Source organism: Canis lupus, chromosome 21, assembly GCF_003254725.2.
Source record: "Canis lupus dingo isolate Sandy chromosome 21, ASM325472v2, whole genome shotgun sequence".
Classification (NCBI taxonomy): domain Eukaryota; kingdom Metazoa; phylum Chordata; class Mammalia; order Carnivora; family Canidae; genus Canis; species Canis lupus.
The window spans coordinates 10,022,523-10,043,994 of NC_064263.1; the positions used below are offsets into that span (position 1 = coordinate 10,022,523).

The 21,472-nt window shown below is 36.7% G+C and overlaps 1 long non-coding RNA gene across 3 annotated transcripts in view; it reads right to left on the reverse strand.

Annotated features, from left to right (window-relative positions):
* LOC112642027 (uncharacterized) overlaps positions 1-21,472 on the reverse strand; it is a 58,061-nt gene that overhangs the window by 27,026 nt on the left and 9,563 nt on the right. The window contains exon 1 of one of the 3 annotated variants that reach the window (XR_003124988.1): positions 19,037-19,100. The exons of 1 other annotated variant lie outside the window; for it this stretch is intronic. This is a non-coding gene — a long non-coding RNA (uncharacterized LOC112642027). One more of the 3 variants, XR_003124991.3, reaches the window with a different exon arrangement.

The following is a 21,472-nucleotide window of genomic DNA, read 5'->3' on the forward strand; positions in this document are numbered from 1 at the left end:
ACCACTGCCAGTATTTCTCCCTAAAGGTGAAGCAAATTCCAGGGATAATAAATATATATGGTATAATAAATTGTAATCTCTATTAGATACACAAAGTTAATCTCAGTACTTTAAAGATGGGATGGTATATTCAGTTCCATGGACTTTATTATTTTCTTATTGATCATTAGGGCTTCAAATGTACAATTTCTCATGAAAGAAGCTGAACTGTTACACATCCAGAGGCTTTCTTGTGCACTAGTTGCTGAATATTTTAATTACTCACTCTGTAGAACACATTTTGAGAGTAATTACTTGAAGATGCTGAAATCCCACAGCACAGAAATTTGGCCAGATCATGATCCATACATGGTTCAGAAAAACGGTGCCGCTAGAATATTTGATCAGAATAATCCCTTGCCTCATCCAAACTCTTCCAGAAGGTAACTTGGATAAATAATATATATATATATATATGTTATACATTATATTTTTTAAATGTATAAGTATTTTATGTATATATACACATACACAAAACATTTTCTCTATATGTATATAAAATTTAAATATATCAATACATTATATCACACACACACACACACACACACACACACAAACATTTTCTTTATCCAGGCATCCAATGAAGGATACTTAGGTTGTTTCCATATCTTAGCTATTGTGTTTAATGCTACAGTGAACATGGGAATGCAGATATCTCTTCAAGATACTAATTTTAATTCCTTTGGATATAGACTCAGGAGTGGGATTACTAGATCATATGGTAATTCAATTTTTAATTTTTTGAGGAACTGCTGTACTGTTTTCCATGATAGCTCTACCAGTTTACATCCTCATTAACAGTGCGTAAGAGTTCCCTTTTCTCCACATTCTCACCGTTATTTGTTCTCTTGTCTTTTTGACACTAGCCATCTGAGAGGAGTGAGGTAGTATCTCATTGTGTTTTCTTTTTTAAGATTTTATTTATTTATTTGAGAGAGAGAACACCCACAAGCAGAGAGAGGCAGAGGAAAGAGAGGGGCAAGGAGCAGAGAGAGAGGGAGAAGCAGGCTCCCCTGCTGAGCAGGGATCCTGATGTGGGGCTCCATCCTAGGACCCCAGTATCTCAGCCAAAGGCAGATGCTTAACCAACTGAGCTACCCAAGCACGTTGTCACTGTGGTTTTGATTTGCATTTCCCTGATGATTAGTGATGTTGAGTATCTTTTCATATACCTGTTGCCATTTGGAAAAATCTCTATTCAGGTCCTTTGACCAATTTTCCTTGGATTATATGTGTTTTTTTAATTTTTTTTAATTTTTATTTATTTATGATAGTCACAGAGAGAGAGAAAGAGAGAGAGGCAGAGACATAGGCAGAGGGAGAAGCAGGCTCCATGCACCGGGAGCCCGATGTGGGATTCCATCCTGGGTGTCCAGAATCGCGCCCTGGGCCAAAGGCAGGCGCCAAACTGCTGCGCCACCCAGGGATCCCTGTTTTTGTTTTTATTTTTGCTATTGAGTTGTATGAGTTCTTTAAATATTTTGGATATTAACCTCTTGTCAGATATATGGTTTGTGAATATTTTTTCCCATTCTGTAGGTTGCCTTTTCAATTTATTGATTGTTTTCTTAGCTATGCAGAAGTTCTTTAGTTTAATGTTGTCCCATTTGTTGATTTTAGTTTTTGTAGCCTGTGCTTTTGATATCTTATCAAAGAAATCATTGCCAAGACCAATATCAAGGATCTTTTTTCCTATTTTTCATCTAGGAGTTTTAGAGTTTCAGGTCTTACATTCAAGTTTTTGATCCATTTTGAGGTGTTTTCTTTTTCTTTTCTGATTGGTCTAAGATAGTGATTCAGTTTCATTCTTTCACATGTGGAATCATAGACCAGAGGCACAGATGGAAGCCCAGACATAAATCATACATAGACCAGAGGCACAGATAGAAAGCCCAGACATAAACCAGTGCATATACAATCAATTTTTGACAAAGGCTAAAGAGTTAAAGAACACACAATGGGGAAAGGACTGTTTCTTCAACAAATGGTAGTGGGAAGTCTTGTATCACCTTCCTCATGAAGCCTTTCTTAATCATTTCAATCCACATGCATTTGTGTACTCAGTCATTAATGAGTGCCCCAAATGAACATTGTTAATAAGCACTAATTATTTACCAGGTAATAAGATACACCTATAAATAAAAGTTATAGACCTTATCCTCAAGCAACCTATGGTCTGGTGAGCAAAACAGATATGTAGGTAAGTCAAAACATAACATAGTAAAGGAAATAAAGTGGTCTTGGTGGAGGGAAGCACAAAATGCTTTAGGAACACAGAGAAATATGCAACCCAGTCCTGTGAGAATGGAGAAAAAGTAGTGATGAGGATTCTGGAAGGAATATCTGAATTTAATTATAAAATATGAGTAAGAGTTAATCAGCAGAGTACAGCCTTCTAGGCAGAGGACACCAATAAAACATATATTAACTGTACTCCTGACTTGCAAAGTCTTCTGATTTGTGTTACTAAAGAATTCCCTTGGCTGCTTATAGAGAACTGGTAAGCAAATCAAAGTTGGAAGCAGAGAACCACATGGAGACTATATGCAGTAATCTGGTAAAAGAAGATTGTGATTTGGACTATGTTTGCAAAAGAAATAAAAAGACTAGGAGGGATTTGTGATATATTTTTGAAAGAAGAAATAGCGTAAATGGGTGATGGGTTATTTGCTGGGAAATGAAGGAAAAATGGGAACAAAAAATCATTCCTAGCCATCAGATGAATAGTGGTATTTTTTACTGAGAAAAGGCAGTATGGTGAACAACATGTTTGGCATGGGGAGATAATTAATAATGTGATATTTTCATATATCTTGTATCTCTAATAAGTAAAATAGAACTCTTAAGAGTCCTAAATATGGCATGTTGTTAAAAGAATAACTCTTTCAGGGATTATACTATAGTACTAAGAAAATAAACTTCATTTAAGTTATACAAAGTAATTTTAGTATCAGTTAAATCATTAAGTATAGAGGAAATTCATGGTCATAAATAATTCAGGAAATGAGGTGGTTGGAGCCAAGGGCAACTTAATTCAACCAAGGGACATGGTTTTGCCTGAAACATGCCTTCATATGTTGGAATGGTGGAGGCATAGGTTGAGGGAGGGGAATGAGGATGTGCATGCTTCTCCTTTCTGGAAGCCCACAGGCCTGAATAAAAATGGTGAATGGCTTTTCTTTGCTCCTAGTAACTGCAAGCTGCTCTCAAATCTCACCCTGAGCTCCAGCCATACTGATCCTTTTTCTGTTCCTTGAAAAAGCCCTTCTTCATGAATTTGCAATTGCTATTTTCTCTGCCTTGAGTGCTCCTTATCCACCCCTTTGATGGTTTGGCTCAGTCCCATTTTTTAAGTTTCAACACAAATGTCCACTCTTCAGAGCAGTTTCCTTTAGCACTCTAGCCAACCTCAGCAAGTTGTTTCTGCACACCATTGTTGCTATCATAGTCTGTGTGTTCATATTTCATTGTTCCTGGAATGTAATCTCCACAAAGGCAAGCTTTGGCTATCTTCTTCACTATAATCAAGGCCAGTTATAAAAGGTCATGAACAAGGATTTGTTATTTAACTGAAAAATAAAGATTAATGGTTACAAAGCAAATCAGAGGTATAATTAATATATGCTTTAATGATTTCCTCTCCCTAGAAAGCTCTTTACATTCTTCTTTGCATCATTAACTCACACTTGTTCCTCACAATTGAATTCAGATATTACTTCTAAAAATCTCTAGTCACTTTTTCTTCCCTCTCATTATACCAGGTTGCATGCTTCTCTGTGTCTCTAGAGCATTCTATGTTCTATCAAAACCCCTTGATTTATTGCATTGTATTGTACTTTCTTGATCTGTCAGGACTAACTAATCCCCATCAGTATGCAAACATGCTGTGATACATATCATCTCAAAATTATTTTAAATCCTTCCTTTACCACTGCCTTCATTTCTAGCTGGCACCCTATTCTATGCTTTCCTTTACAATAGAATTTTTTTAAAGGGTTGCCTGTATTTCATGTCTGCTTTATGTCCTCCTATTTTCTCTTACATCTATATCAATCAGATTTTTGTAAAAAAAAAAAAAAATCAAATAGGGCAGCCCAGGTGGCTCAGCAGTTTAGCGCCATCTTCTGCCCAGGGCATGATCCTGGAGACCCAGGATCAAGTCCCACGTCGGGCTCCCTGCATGGAGCCTGCTTCTCCCTCTGCCGGTGTCTCTGCCTCTCTCTTTCTCTGTCTCTCATAAATAAATAAAATCTTTTTAAAAAATCAAATTAAAAAAAAAAAAACTCCCAGGACACTGCTCTTGTCAATGTCACTAATGACCTCCACATTTCTAATTCTGATGCCAATTTCAAGCTTCACCTTAAACAATATATCAGTAGCATTTTCAATCAGTGATTACCCCATTCCTAAAACACCTTGCTCACAGACTCCAAACCACACTACTGATTGATTCTCCTACTTCAAAAAGGCCAGTTCCTTCCTGTCCTTCTAAAGTCTAAATGTTGAAGACCCTCATTCACTCCCTAATATGCTAATTATTCCCAAATTCATACCTTTAACCCTAATCTCTAATGCCATTAATTTTCTAAGTAATGTTATTAATCCTTAATTTCCACTGAACTTGCCCCAAACTGAAGTCTTTTTGCTCCCACAAACCTGCTCCTTCTCCCATTTTTATCTGAGTAAAAGAATCCTTATCCTTCCAGTTGTTCAGGCCAGAATCCTTAGAGTTATATTAAATTGTTCTCTTTTCTCACCACAGCATTTAATCCATCAACCAAACCTTTAGATTATATCTATAATTAGACTACTCTTCTCCACTCCATCAGTGCTGTCCTAGATGATGCAAACCTCTTTTGTAGCCTGGAGTGCTATACTGCAATAGCCCCTAAATTACACTGTCAGCTTCTTTGCCTTTTTGGAGTCTGTTCTCCACTCAGCAACCATAATGAAATAGTCCTCATAAAGAGAAGTCTGATCAATTTCTCCTCAGCTCAAAAGCCTGTAAAACATTTGCTGTCTCTCATAAAACATCCACTGATTAAAATATATATATTCTAGAGCTAGACTTGTAGGTCTTAATTGTGGCATTTGCTGTCTTCCCCTACAGTTTTGGATAAGTTATTTAACTCTTCTTTGTCTCATACTTCCCACGTGTAAAATGTTAATAATTAATGCACCAGATTCTTAATATTACTGTGAGGGTTAATTGACTTAAAACTGGTAAAGCTCCTGGGATGATGTCTGGCACAAAGAGTTATGTAACTGTTAACTGTTATTCATTGTTGTCTGGAGACCCGACTCCATGTAGTTCCCCAATCACCATCTGATTTTCCATCACTCTCTCTCTTGTTCTTTTGCTCCAGGTTTGATGGTCTCTTGCTGTTTACCAAGCATGCCAGCAAAATCCACTTGCAAATCTCTCTCCCTTTATAGAAGATAAAGGCATAAAGTTTTTGACTCATACATTTACGTGGCAAACTATTGCAAATTCCTTGGCTTTCTGCTCAAATAATATTTTATGAAAGGCTCTTTTGCTAATCCTCTTATATAAGAGAGCATACCTTGTCACATTCCATCTTCATGTGCTATTTTTTATATTATATAGTATCTTGTGAAAAAGCACGTTTTCCTCTGTTTGTCTGGACATTATTAATTTTCCATGTCAGAGTTAACTTCCATGAAGGAAGAAACTTTGTTCAGTGCTGTAAGACATAAGCCTAGAAAGATGTGTGGCACATAAGAAGAGTTCAACAAAGATTTGTTAAACTTCTCCTTCAATAATCATAAGCATTTATAAATCATAATGGGATGTTTACCAGATGACAATTAATTAACATATAAAAATTGACCTCATTAGCAAGTTATAATAACAAAGCCTAAACATAATCAATCAACATTTATTGATTTTTTAGATTTAAGTAATTTTTCCATAAATTGATTAATTTGGTACTTTTCTTTCATGAATTTAATTTCCTATATCCTAATTGTGATTAATATTTATTCAAGCTCTGGGATGCCTGGGTGGTTCAGCGGTTGAGCGTCTGCCTTTGGCCCAGGGTGTGATCCTGGAATCCCGGAATCGAGTCCCATGTCAGGCTCCCTGCATGGGGCCTGCTTCTCCCTCTGCTTAGGTCTCTGCCTGCCTCTCTTTGTCTCTCATGAATAAATAAATAAAATCTTTAAAAAAAATGTATTCAAGCTCTGACTCCTATGATAACTATAATTACAGCAATTTTGAGAATATTACAATTGTAATGGCCATATGTCCATAAATAAGTTATTATTTAAAATAGAGATTATGTTTAGTGAAGTCCACTTAAGAAGTTAGAAATATAGTCTTAAAACATACCTTCCCTGCCAGCTAGAAAATGTCATTAACCAGAATATCACTGTTATCAGAATGTGTTATTCTCATTTTGAGTTAGTAATTTTTTAAAGAAGACTGAATATGTTTAGTATTATAGCTCTTTGGAAAGAATACTTGCCATTAAGATTCTTAGAAGATTTTTTTTAAATAATTTTATTGATTGATTGATGAGAGACACAGAAAGAGAGAGGCAGGGACACAGGCAGAGGGAGAAGTAGGCTCCCTGTGGGGAGCCCGATGAGGGACTTGATCTCAGGACCCCGGGACTATGACTTGAGCCAAAGGTAGATGCTCAACCAATGAGCCTCGAAGGTGCCCTGGAAGATTTTTTAAAGATTTATTTATTTGAGAGAGAGAGAGCAGGGGCAGTAGGGAGAGGGCAGAGGGAGGGAGAGACTCCAGCAGACTCCACGCTGAGCCTGGAACCCCTTGAAGGGCTCTATCTCATGATTCCCAGATCATAATCTCAAAATCTTGACCTGAGCCAAAGCCAAGAGTCCAGTGCTTAATCAACTGAACCACTCAGGTGTCCCTGGGAATCTTAGGAGATTTTTGAAACCACAAACCTTTTGCTATCCCATTGCAATCAGACATTGTCCCAATCAAAACTTCATACAGAAAAGAAAACAGAAGAAGAGGAGAGGAGAGGAGAAGAGAGGAGAGGAGAGGAGAGGAGAGGAGAGGAGAGGAGAGGAGAGGAGAGGGAGGGAGGGAGGGGAGGGGAGGGGAAGGGAGGGGAGGGGAGGGGAGGGAAGGGAAGAGGAGAAGAAGAGAAGAGAAGAGAAGAGAAGAGAAGAGAAGAGAAGAGAAGAGAAGAGAAGAGAGAGAAGAGAAGAGAAGAGAAGAGGAGAAAGAATAGAAGAAAAAAAGAAAAGATGGGATGCCTAGGTGGCTCAGCAGTTGAGCATCTGCCTTCCACCCAGGGCATGATACTGGAGTCCCGGGATCAAGTCCCACATCGGGCTCCTTGCATGGAGCCTGCTTCTCCTTCTGCCTTTGTCTCTGCCTCTCTCTCTCATGAATAAATGAATAAAATCTTTAAAAAAAAAAAAAGAAAAGAAACTTTTTGGTAAGGCAGTTTTAATTCAATAATGCTACAGTACCTCCACCATAGTTGTCTCGTAATCTACCCCTCTTCCTACTGTCACTGACAGAATTCTAAAAAAATCTTGTTACAAAACTTATCTCAAGATAAATTGAACTATCAACAAAATTAATGTTGTGCTTGAAGATCCTAAGTTATGTACATTTTTCCTTTCAGCACTCCTCATTTCTGTCAGAACATATGTGAGAAGAGAAGACATTAACAGGACTCTAAAGCAAATAGGCACAGGAAAAACAAAGTGAAAACTAAGGAAGCAGTGTTAGTAGAGGCTCAGTTTAGGAGATGTGCCACTTTAGGTGAGTTAAGCAGCACAGATTTTTAACGCAAAAGAATAGTGCTTATAAATGCTTCAGAGGGGCTAGCAGAGAAACTTCAAAACTAAAGATTATGGGAAGCACATCAAGAACACCATAGAGCTTGTGCTCCAGTGAAGTTACTACCTCAGAACCAAGGAGAATCAGGAAAACCACAATTGTAAATATTGAGTTTTTCTTTTTTAAAGAGTTTATTTATTGAGTGAATGAGTGAGAAAATGTGTATGAGCAGAGGTGTGGGTAGGTAGCGAAGCAGAAGGAGATAATCTCAACCTGACATCTTACTGAGCACAGAGCCCTACTTGGGACTTATTCCATGACCCTGAGATCATGACCTGAGCTAAAATCAAGAGTTGGGCACTTAACCAACTGAGCCACCCAGGAGCCCCTGGAAATACTGAGTTTAAGAATATATCATAATAGAATCCAAAGAGTAGTGTGTTGTTAAATGTGTGACAACCAGTTGGGGTTGTTCCCCATCTCCTAGTGATTTAAAGTATTTGCCAGTAACTGCAGTATTGATTGTGTCACCATGACCTATTATAAACACTGAGGTGAAATTACTATGTGGAGTTGTGAGGAGATGAACAGTAGTAAGACACCATTAGGTATTCTTCCCACAGTAGATACAATAGATGTAAATAAATTCAAGAGTATAGAATATAGTAAGATGCAATAATTGGGAAGTGATGAGTTTTAAGTATTACCCTAATTTTTAATATAATGTATTTAATTGTAAATTATATAATTTAAAATTTAATAATGATTGTGTTTAAAAACCAGGTTGTTAAAGAAAGGACTAACTTGTATATTTATTTGGGGAAAAATATGGGTAAAAGAAAAAAATGCCAAGGATCCCTGGGTGGCTCAGCAGTTTAGCGCCTGCCTTTGGCCCAGGGTGCGATCCTGGAGTCCCGGAATCGAGTCCCGCGTCGGGCTCCCAGCATGGAGCCTGCTTCTCCCTCTGCCCGTGTGTCTTTGCCTCTCTCTCTGTCTTTGTGTCTATCATGAATAAATAAATAAAATCTTTTAAAAAAAAATAAAAGAAAAAAATGCCTTCCTTGATAGAGACTACAGTATAGTAGAAGAGCTATAAAACACAGTTTTAAAAAAAAAAAGGTCATCTGTAAAAACAAAGCATAATTTGAAATTGTAAAACAGAAGCAGAACCGAATCAGGAAGAATTCAGAGCAATCATCCACATTCAATTTGAAAATGAAGAAAGAACTCGAGGAGGATAATGGCCTTTGTTATGAACCTTAAAGGGTAAGTAGGTATTTGAGAGATAGAAGCGTATGAGCCATGATTCATGATTAAAAACATATTAGCTGAGCATGTTGCTTTAGGCAAAGAAGTAAATATATTGCAAAGTTATTGGGAACTGAGAGAATCAATAGGAGGCTGAAAGGACTCAAATCAGAAAACAGGGGAGAAAAAGAGCAATTTAGAAAACTGGCAAGAATCTTGCTAGGCAGCAAGAAAAATCTAGCCAGGAGAATGCCTGGGTGGCTCAGTGGTTGAGCAACTGCCTTTGGCTCAGGTTGTGATCCCAGGGTCCTGGGATCAAGTCTCACATCAGGCTCCCCAGAGGGAGTCATGAAGCATCTGCTTTACCTTTAACTCGTCACCATATTAACAACAACAAAAATGTGAGTTGTAAATGCCTTTTAATCCTTACCTCATTCACCAGAGCCAATATCCTAGGCAGGGATAATCTGGAAGTGTCCACACAGCCAGTTTAGGTCATGGACTAGCCGTCTGGACTCAGAAATTGGGAAGTGAAGGAGTGAGAAAAGGAAAAGCCTGCTCTGTGATATCATAAGTGAGAGAATGAATATTGCTTCTAGTGATCTGGATACCAAATTTTAGTAATTCATAATCTGGAATATTATGCTATTTGTATGTACTAAAATATTGAATTTTTAAAACTGACTTGTCAATATTTTTTAAAACATGAACCTTGAATAATTTACATTTTGAATCATAACCAGAGAGATATACTTGGCATTAATATTTTGAATAAAAAATACTCATTTGGAAGGCATCCTTCATTGCCTACATAATGCTCAGCAGAAGCAGAAAATTGCTATTCACAATGTGTAGTTCCTCTGAAATGATGATGTGTAATCCAAGTTTAAAGATTTTTTGAACATGTAGAATATAAAAGTGAAGTACTGAAATTTATACCTGTACCTCTGCAGTGTAATCTCTGTGTTTCCATTATTAAACTAATGGACAAGGATGAACTGGAAATGTTATCTTTGAAGTGAAACTAAAGCTCAGTATCAGTAAGAAAATGGTTGTTCAAAAACAATGCCCTTGGGACGCCTGGGTGGCTCAGCGGTTGAGCATCTGCCTTTGTCTCAGGGCGTGATCCCGGGATCTGGGATCGAGTCCCACAGCCGCCTCCCTGCGAGGAGCCTGCTTCTCCCTCTGCCTGTGTCTCTTTCTCTCTCTCTCTCTCTCTCGGTGTTTCTCATGAATAAATAAATAAAAATCTTTAAAAAAAAATAATGTCCTTAATGTTCTCAAACAATGTTTTATTTTCTTGTTAAAGAGAGTAAAAGCCTATCTTGTCACCATTTTCTTGACTAGAGTAGAATCAGAAAGCTTACTGACCAACTGAAAACTATTATAAAAGACATGCCACAGATTCAACAATGATCTAACACTAACACACTGTGCCATTTGATTGTACCTTTTTTAAATGCTCAAATCAGATAATTTCATCTTATATTTTTTATTATTCAGAGTTTGAACTCATCAATTGATGTATGTTTTCATAAATACAATTTTTAATAAAGATATTGGTTAGAATATATAGCTTTTATTAACCTAATATTGATTGTTTTATAAAATGTTACATTTTTGTTTTTAATATGTATTAAGCTTTAGTTTATTGATTTCAAATTCTGAGTGCTTTTTAAGACAAAGATTATTTGCAAATAAATACCCAAAGAGTAGTGATATCATTTTGCTGTAGTACTGTTGTCAGTAACCACTTTACAATAGCACTTCCCACAATGGAAGGATTTCCAAAAATAAAATGGCTGTATGAAGTAGAATAGGATAAAATTTACCTGAGAGATAACAAATGTGGGATCAGAGGCAGGGAAACCCACTGGTGAATGGTGAGTTAGCTGGAAATTCAGTTGTAGATGATAAGCCTTATTCTCTTTGTCATATCTTTATTTTAGCCATGGAAAGCCATATTCTGTAAAAATCTGCAGTATATTATACTCATTTTTTACTGGAATTCAGATGACTCATTGTAAATCAATGAAAAAAGCTTGGGAATGGGGCAGATGTCATTTCTGAATACTACGGCTGACCGGATCACATGTTTTCATCTTGATAAAAAGTAAGTGAACAGACAAAACATGGACCATCCAACTAAGCATATGGGCAGACTAATTGCATGAGAGTCCAGTTAAGTCAGCAGTGTATGATTATCATCACAAAATGTTTAATTATGCTGAAACCTTTCCAAGAAGTGAAAGTTATCAGATGATTATACAAGGGAAAAGGGTATGTTTCAAATACAAAACAAAGCAAATGTTTAAATGTATTAATTCTTCAGGCAAGTAGAAGGAAAGGATTTTAAATGACCACTCAGGAATGAATAAGAAAATATTTTTTAACTCAATCTCATGCCAAGCCCTTGATTTTTCCATAAAAAGGCTAACTAGTAATCCAAAATAACATAATCTTAATAGCAATAATAATACTTAAAAGCTTGCTATTTACTGAACTAGTAGTTCTCTTATTGTCTGAGTTTAGCATTACAATATACAGTCTGCTAGCAGCACATAAAGGCCCTTGTCAGTAGATGAAATGTTATACAATCACCTTGTGGAGGAAAACTCCTTTCAGGTAAAGATTCTACTAATTTTTACAAATCTTCATGTGCATATAGTAATTCCTTCATGTAGGTAGTTTAACAGTTCACTGCAACAGCATAAAGTCATTTTTCTCAAGCAATCAAGCACATTCAGCAAAATGAGACAGAGAATGTTGTTCAACCCAGAATCCTCACTGGAGAAGAATTAGTAACCTTACTTCACATAAAATTACCAATGTTTAAGACCATGGATAGCTAAAACATTGCTTTTAAATCCAAATGAGTAAGAGCCATGGATCCCTGATACCATACTTTCTGTACCTTAATGCAATACTTTAAATTTCCTGAGTGAGAAGAGGAAAGCTGGTCCAACATTTGCAACGACACAGAGGATTCCTATTCAGCAGGGAAGAGACAACAGCTGAAGACTGGCAGTGCCAGAATGGCATCATCAAATGGCATCTCTCTGATTTCGACTTCAGAGACAGAATTATTCCATTTGAAGAACAGAACTAAGAGCAAGTGATACTTGACAGGCACATTAGAACCTTGTGTCCTATTTAAAAAGCCATTTCAGTAACTTTGCAACATCTAATCATACAGGCTGCCAACATTTTCCATCAGCAAAGTAGTGCCTCGTTTGCATAATATGAATGACATCAAGAAATGTATGAAACATTACATTAAAAGGTGACTTAAAATCAAGTCTTTCTTATACTACCTACAGTTATGTGAACAAATCTCATCACATTCAGGCCTCAGTTGCTTCAGATACTGGAAGCAAGAATACTTCTGTCCTTGCATCTAGATTGAACTGGAAATAATAATAACTTCTGTCTCTGAATATAAATTGAAAGGGGTGTTCTCTCGGGGTTCTTTCACTGATGAGATTCATGATTCTCTGATTCAGTATGTTCATGCTCCCATAGAAATGAAAGAAAATTAAATTATTTTTCATCCTCTTACCTGTAAAACCAATGAATTAAATACTATCATTTTAATTATAATAAAACTAGCATGCTGAGGATTCACAATATGTTGAGCATTGTATTAAGCACCAATTAATCCTCAGTACAATGTTGAGAGATTGCTATTAACTTCCCCATTTCACAGATGAGGAGCTGAACATTAAAGGGATTAAGAAATGTGTTGAAGGTTACATATGTTCTGAGTAATAAACTGATCTAAATTTGGGTGTCTTGGGACGCCTGGGTGGCTCATTCTGTTAAGCGTCTGCCTTGGGCTCAGGTCATGATCCCAGGGTCTTGAGATTGGCTCACGCCCAGCTCCCTGCTCAAGAGGGAGTCTGCTTCTCCCTCACCCTTTTCCCTCTCCCTCTTTTATTCCTCCTTCCTCCCTTCTCATGCTCTCTCTCTCTTTCTCAAATAAATAAATAAAATCTTCATTATACATGGCATGTCTCATGTGCCAGAATACTATCCTTCCCCTTCGTGGCAGTTTCTCTTGCTTAGTACCACTGAAAGGACTTGCATCCTTGCAACAAGGCAACACACATCTCTGCTTCAATCCATTATAAGGATTCTATTTTAGCCCTCATCCTACAACAAATTTTCTGCTTAGAAAAATTACAACAGGCTGGTATGGTACTTTTAACTTTTCCAAAACAATGTCACATGTGTATTTTCCCCAAAAAAATGTTTTTACCAGATAGAATAGCTGTCTCTGCCCCCATTTTTCATAAAATATATATATACAATAGAGAAAAGATAAACTTTTCCAGAGTCAGGGGATGATGATAGTGTGGTAGAAGGAGGTCTGCACACGGAGTTAAGCTGAGCTGAATCTAAAGCCCCAGGGTTCCTGGTTCCCTTCCAGTTCTCTTCCCAGTGCTTCATCAGTTTTTACTTCATGGTTTTCTGCAGGCCATGGCCTTTGCTGAGTTCTACACCCAGCAGTAACAGCTGCAGCAAACCCTGAAGTGATTGTATGTGAGGCATAGCCTCACCACAAAACATTTCCCAGTGAGACATGCGAGCCAGTGAAGATCCCTCCAAATTCATGATAGACATCCTAAAGAAAGAAAATGGAGTTGAATCTCAACTAGAAGCTGGGAGTGAAAAAGCATCTGGGAAACATTTTTAGGTATTTCTTCTATCATCTGATAACTATTTTGAAGCAAGAATCCAGGACATTTTGTCAAGCTGAAGATTAATAGTCTCTAAAATAAAAACAAAAATAAAAAAGATGAGCAAGCAACCTATTCAAAGAGATGTTGTGGTCAGGAAGACAGTGCCTGGGTGATGACAAGCAGCTGAGTCTCCATGAGGCTGATGATGATGCTACATGTTGAGAGTTCAGGTGTCTCATGACTGTGTACACAGGGGCAGCAGAGCCAGAGGGAAGGAATCCATTCCACTCATTCCCTAGGTAACTCGCTTGGCATTTGATCTTCATCTTACCTCTTTAAATCATTCATCCAACCTGTAATTATCTCTAGTTTCTTAGAATGGGTTAAAATATGGCAAGACGGCCAAGATCACTGTCCTGTACATGCACATGAAGTCCTCATAAAATCTGGTGAGTTATCGCTAAGAAATCTTTTTTTTAAAGATTTATTTATTTATTCGTGAGAGACACAGAGAGAGAGGCAGAGACATAGGCAGAGGGAGAAACAGGGTCCTTGAAGGGAGCCCGATGCAGGACTCAACCCCAGATTCCGGGATCATGAACCAAAGGCAGGAACCCAACCGCTGAGTCACCTAGGGGTTCCAGATCACTAAGAAATCTAAGAGTTAATGATAATGGTAACTCACATCTACTGACAGCTACTATTTGCCAGGAACCATGTTTAACATTTGATGTGACTACCATACGAAAACAGTATTTTGAAGGAAAGGAAAATGAGTTGTATGTACATTAAGTTTTCACCTTACAGTCACACAGATGGGAATGAAAAGAACCAGGATATGAACTACAAGCTGGGATCCAGAGTCTGAACTCTTACCTACTGCCCTAAATAGCAGCTGCTTCTCCCAGAGCATTTCCTATGGGTCAGGAACAATGCTAAGCACATTATTGTACTTTCTCCTTGTATTTATGGTCATTCTCATTTTCCTGATGAGGAAACAGAAACTTAGAGAAATGAAATGAATTATTCATTTGACACAGCTGGTTAGTAGTGGAGCCCAGATGAAATCTATGTTTGTTTGGCATTTGTTTGCTTATCCATTGCAGTCTCTATCCAAGCGTGTGTGTACTCTGCCCTATTGCCTCTATATAGCAGCACCACAAAGTGCCAGGAAAGAAAATACCTCATCTTGCTCCTTTGTTCACATAGAAACTGAAGCTCAAAAGGATTAGGGACTTACTCAAGATCATGCAATTATTTACTGCAAAGCAGTGACAAAATCTTTCAATTTACCCAGAGATCATCCAAGTAGGTGATCTCTCTCTCTCTCTCTCTCTCTCTCTCTCTCTAAAGAATTTATTTATTTTGGAGACAGAGAGAGAGAGATCGTGGGAGAAAGGGCAGAGGGAGAGGATAAGAGAGTCTCAAGCAGACTCCATGCTGAGTGCAGAGACCAATTTGGGGCTCTATCTCACAACCCTGAGATTATAACCTGAGCTGAAACCAAGACTGTGCCTCCCAGGTGCCCTGATCTTTCCTCTCTTAAAGTATGCTCTCTGACCTTTTCTCATTAGGTTACATCTACTACGAGACATATTCAATTTAGAATTATATGGTGCTACTTATGGTAATTATTATAATTTTGTATTTGAAGAGAAATTTTTTTTCTGAGGAGCAATTTTTCACCTATATTGTTTTTTAATCACCTGAAAAAAATAAAAACACACGAGACAGAAGGAAATGCTCATTTTCTTCTCAGACCTGAGTTCTGCTTCTACATTTAAATTTAAAAGTTGGACTCTGTCAACTTACTTAATTACCCATCTAACCATACTGATGGATTCTCAGAAAATATTTGGACAGATTTATGTATATTATATGAATGCCATATCAAAGTTTGTTTCTATGAGAATTCATATGAGAATTTCTAATATTTGTAGGGCATACTTGGGCATATTTTGGTTGAAACTACTGGGAGGTAAAAATCTATCCCTCAAGTACACTTTTACTTTCATAGAGTAGTTTCATTTTCAAAACCGCGAGATGAGTTTGTGGCAGTCAGATTATTTGTGTTTTTAATGTTCTTTAACAAGCAAGGAATTAAACCTGCACAAGATTGGATGGCAGGCAGAGATTCCTGACCCAAAGGGTGCTGTGGGATGGTTAATAGCAAAAGGTTCCTAGGAGAGAAGGACAGTCAAAAAATAGACTGTGTAGTTTATATAATAAAAAGAAATCAAGCATGGATAATATGGAGATTGAGGATAGCTACACCGAGAATGATGTTTTGCCCAGTTTCTCGATCTGAGTCAGTTCATAAACTTGGAACCCATGGACTGGAAAAGAGGCCAGCTATTCAGAAGGGATCACTGTGCCATTAGATCTGGTAATGTTTCCCTCATACCTTCCCCAAAGGGATATTTAGCCAGTTAGTCAGTATTCATACCATGTGAAAAGATGAATACTTCCAACAATTCCAGGACTGTTAGACACAGGGGGTCAAGAACCAGGGCAGCCCAGGTAGCTTGGCGGTTTAGCCTTTGGCCCAGGGCCTGATCCTAAAGACCCAGGATTGAGTCCTGCGTCGGGCTCCCTGCATGGAGCCTGCTTCTCCCTCTGCCTGTGTCTCTGCCGCGCATTCTCTCTCTCTCTGTATCTCTCATTAATAAATAAATAAAATCTTTTAAAAAAAGAACCCAAAGCACCATCACAGCCTCTGTTACACAGGAATATATGCAGGGCAGGTCATAAATGGAGTCCTGGCTCAGATCTAGCTCATAGTGGATCACCTGCTCTTCATTTTCCCAGTCACTGAACAAATAATTTGAATTGATATCTTTATAGTTGGCAAAATCCTCATATTGGTTCCTTGATGGATGAAGGCCAGTAGAAGCTCTGAAAATTTCCCTTTCCTTCAAGATAGCGCATTACAAATAATATTGCATTCTCATGGGAATAACAGTAATTGATGTCACCCTAAAATAATTGAAAGATACAAGAGTGGTGGTCTCCATATTACTGTATAATCCAGCAGTCTGGCCCCTACCAAAACTGGAGGAATCGTGGCAGATGACACTGGATTACCACAGGTTTTTCCCAAGTAGTCCCATTGAATTTGCTGTACTGAGTGTGGTATATTTGTTAAAGAAACTTAGCATAGCCTCTCGCAGGTAGCACTGAGACACTGATTGATGAGGTAGAGGATATGAACTACATCCAGGGGTTCCTATAAAGAATGATATCTTTTTGGGTTTAGCCATTGGGAATCCCTATGAAAGGTCAGAAGGAGGGATTGGATGCCTGGATTACTGTAAAGCCACCTTGAGCAGGTTGTGTTTCCTTGATTGAAAGTTACTGATCTTCTAAGCAACTCTGTGTCTCCAGGTTCCAATATCCTTTATATTGCTTCATTCCTTTATGCCAAAGGTTAACAGCTTGACTATCACGAAACTCCAGGTTGTAGTTCTAATCCCACATCATTGTAATTGCTTCTTTAATAAACAAATCTTTAATTATTTTATTTTGAATCTTCCCTCTGTTTTCTTTGGGCCTTTATTTGAATGTGGCCTCTACCACATTCCCCTAAGATATTCAGAGGGAAAAGACAGAGAAATTGAGAATTAGAAAGATAAAAGTTATACAGAATGGTCTATGACTTCATTTTCTTCTCAGTGACTCCTGGGCATATTTTAAGAATTTCACCAAAACCTAATAAATGATTTGATACACTGTTGTATTAAAATGATGATAATCAATATGTGGCCTCTACATCCATGGCAACAATAATACTTGGGAACTTGTTAGAAATGTAATTTCTTGGGCTCCATCCCAGACCTACTAAATCAAAGACTCTGAGAGTGGGGCCCAACATTCTATAATTTAAGAAGCCCTTTAGGTAATTCTGATGCATACTACAGATTGAGAACTATTATATTAAGGTATATGGTGACCCCACCTTTCTAATACATTACACAGAGAAATGCTACTTTAAGTATGACCAAACACTTTGGACTCTGTTATTGGTCTTTTTTTTTTTTTTTTTAATTAGACAGTACATAGAATGTTTAACTGCTGTGCCAAGTTTATCATAATTTTCAGTTCTAGAAACTATACAAGCCAGAAAGAGGCCTCTAAGGAGCAAATATAATTATTTAGATTAGAATTCTTTAATAAATGTTCCCTGTGATACTACCATGAACTATTTTTTAAATATAGAAATACAATTTTATTTTTGAATATTGATCTTACATATATGTGATCTTGCTGAATTCACTTATTCTAATTTGGATTTTCTATATAAACAATCACATCACCTGTGAATGAAGACTGTCTTATTTCTAGTTTCAGAGTAAAAGCCTTTGGTATTTCACTATGAAATAAGATATATACTGTGGACTTTTTGTAGACACTTATTTTTTTGCTATGAACTATTTTTTTTTGCTATGAACTATTAATAAGAAGTATTGGGAAATGGGAAGTGATGGACCCTAGGTCAAATAATTTAAGAAAACTTTTAGTTCAATGGTATAAATACATTTATTTATAGTATAACTATCCTAGGTCATTAACATGCAGTTGTGCATTAAATGTTTCCATGAGGCCATAAAACATGTTACATCTCCTAGAGTGTCATTGATATATTTTTGGATAAATCTCAGGCCAAGAAATGGCATAATTAGTAAAAACAGCTATATCACAGGAAACCTAAGGCAGATATAAACCGAAAAATGCAAGAATTGATGTTATATGGGCCATCCTGGTAAGGGTCTCTGATTCTCCAAATAGGATGTTAGAATTATTCTTTAGAATGGCAAAATTGTCACAGGATTTGAGAAAACAGAAGGAATGATGGGATCAATATGAGGGAGGAAGAAGTTAGCTTTGTCAGGTCATGACAAATTGGTAGAGTGGCTCAGGTAAGGAATAAGCTTCGAAAGCAACTCAAAGAAAATTTTATGTACTAAGGGCAATTTTTCACTTAAAGTCAAAGAATCAAGAGAGAAATTTATTGATTAATCCATTATTTTATGTGGTCTCAATTGAATTCAGAATTGATCATCAGTGGAATGTCAATGCAAATCCAAGTATACTATGGAGCATAATTTAAAATATGTAGATATGATTATCTCTCCTACCCTCTTTGTCTCCATGGACAGTGGTCATGCAGAAACTCAGTGTCCCCAACATGTCCCAAATAAAGTTTTCTCTTTCCTACTACCACTGGTAGCATGAAGGGAGAGCCCTAGAACCCTGTATTCTGTCAAGACTTATACCTTACCTTCCTTCATAAAATGTATCCTCTTACCACTGCTAATTCTGCCTGGAAAATTTCATTATGACATCAATCTCTGGAACAGTCAGTGGTCACCAAGGGAAGCCTAGAGCATCCCTCTTCCCCAGACTAATCATAAGGCATCATGGGCAGGAAAGCAACTCACCTTAGGGTGAACACTGCCTTTCATCCTTCCCTGACTTATTTTCCGTTCAGCACTTAACTCTGATATAATTTATATTTTACCTATTTAGAAATTTCTCTCTCTTTCTCCCTCTCTCTCTCTCTCTCTCTCTCTCTCTTTCCCCTACAATAAAAGCTTATTAAGGGCAAGATTTTTTTTTCTAATTTTTTTCTGTATCTCTTAAGTCTAAACAGTTTCTAACACATAGGAACTACACATACTTAATGGATAAACGAATAACAGTATGCCCCACTACTCTCCATATTATCAACTAACATGAAGCATGACTAAATAGGCATTCACTGATTCTTCTAAGTATTGTAGTTCTGTACTTCCTCTGTATTCCAAAAATACTATATGAAAATTCTATTATGTTTTACTCTAATTTGTCCGTTTACAAATAATCTTTTCAAAAAACAACAAAAAAAATCTCCTTAGGGAAAGGATAATGTTTTATCTATCTCCAGGCTCATTGGGCAGAGTCTGACATGTTTCTTAAACTGGTGATGGAAATATACAAATAAATGAGGAAAATGATATCTGAGTTGATAAAAAAAAGTACCTTCCTTCAATTTTTAATAATAGTATAAAGATACATAATGATCTGGAAAAAAAAACCCAAAACATTACTTGCAGTTAAAGAAATCTACTATTTTTAAAGCCTCTACTCCTTTTTCAGTTTTCCCAGATCTTAATAACTACGTACTCTCCAAAATGGCACAGGCCACTTCCACTTTCACAGACTTGTAGTATCAAAAAGGAGAAAGGGATGGGAGGATAGGCAAAATGGGTGAAAGGGAGTTGGAGGTACAGGCTTTCAGTTGCAAAATGAATGAGTCATGGAACTGAAAGGCACAGCATAGGGAACATAGTCAATGGTACTGTAATAATGTTGTATGGTAACTGATGGTAGTTACACTTGTGTTGAGTCTAGAATGAAAGAATAAACTTTTTGAATCACTATGTTGTACACCTGAAAATAATGTAACATTGTGTCAACTAAAATTTCAAAAAAAAATTAAAAAGGAAAATATGCCAAACAAGTTATAAAGGTTTTAGATATATATTCAATGCATTAATATATTTAAAATAAACACAATAGAATATATAGAATGTATAAAACTCAATATTAGTGTGAACACACAAAAATATAATATGCACATGGACAAGGAAAAGATGACTTGCAAAAACACTTTCATTTGCAGGATGGTCCCCTCAAAAATTTTTCTTGGAAAATTGCATAGTAGGTTTAACAAATACAGATGAAATTTTAAATAAAAAATTTAATAAATTAAAACCTATGATGTAGACACCATGGCAAATTTTACATACAACAAATAAATTCCTTTTTAAATAAATTTTTTAAATTATGATATATGATATAAATTAACTATGTTATGCACAAGAAAATTACAGAATTTGTGAAAAATATGAATTCACAATAAACTATAAAGTGTTGCTCTAAACTGGCAAATACATATGGGTATGTACAATGAAGGCTTTATTTTATTTGTAAGTATATATCTCTGGCTCAATATACAATTCCCTTGGAGAGAGCATTAATAATCCACATTTCAGGCCTGTTATTGTCATTGTCATGGTTTAATGTCCTGACCATAATGTGAGAGTAAGCCACAAAACATGCAGAATCAAGTCAAAAGTAATATTAATATCCCCAAGGTTTATGGCCCTGCCTGCCAGATGGGAATTATGTGGGAATAATTCAGAATGAAATGAGTTAAAAAAAAAAAAAAAAAGAACCTTGAATCCATTCTGTATGTGGAGTAATCTAGGATGGTTTGAGACTCAAGAAGGATTTGTAAGGTATCTATTAGCTAACATAAATCCAGAGAATTTAGGATAAAGACCCTATTAGTTAGAATGTATGGAGTTGGAGGTGATATATAAGAATTATAAATGAGGTCTCTATGTATTTCTTACTGTCCTGAGCAAAGCCATTCAGATGTCGGGTCTCTTCCCAATCACTGGTTGGTCTGCAACCCCAGCTAAATTGGGCGTATAATCCAAAATTCAACTTAAGGATAACCTTAAGTTGCCTGAAGTGATATTAATGTTTCCTTGGTAGATGAATATGGTTCCTTGGTGGGCAAATCCACTTAATTTAAAATAAATTATAAAAATTTAGAAGTAATGGTACCTATAATTTAATGTCCTTAAGAACAATTTGTGTGTCTGGAGGTATACATATACAAAATTGTAAATATTGTTTGTTTTTTTTTTTAAAGAAGATTTTCCTT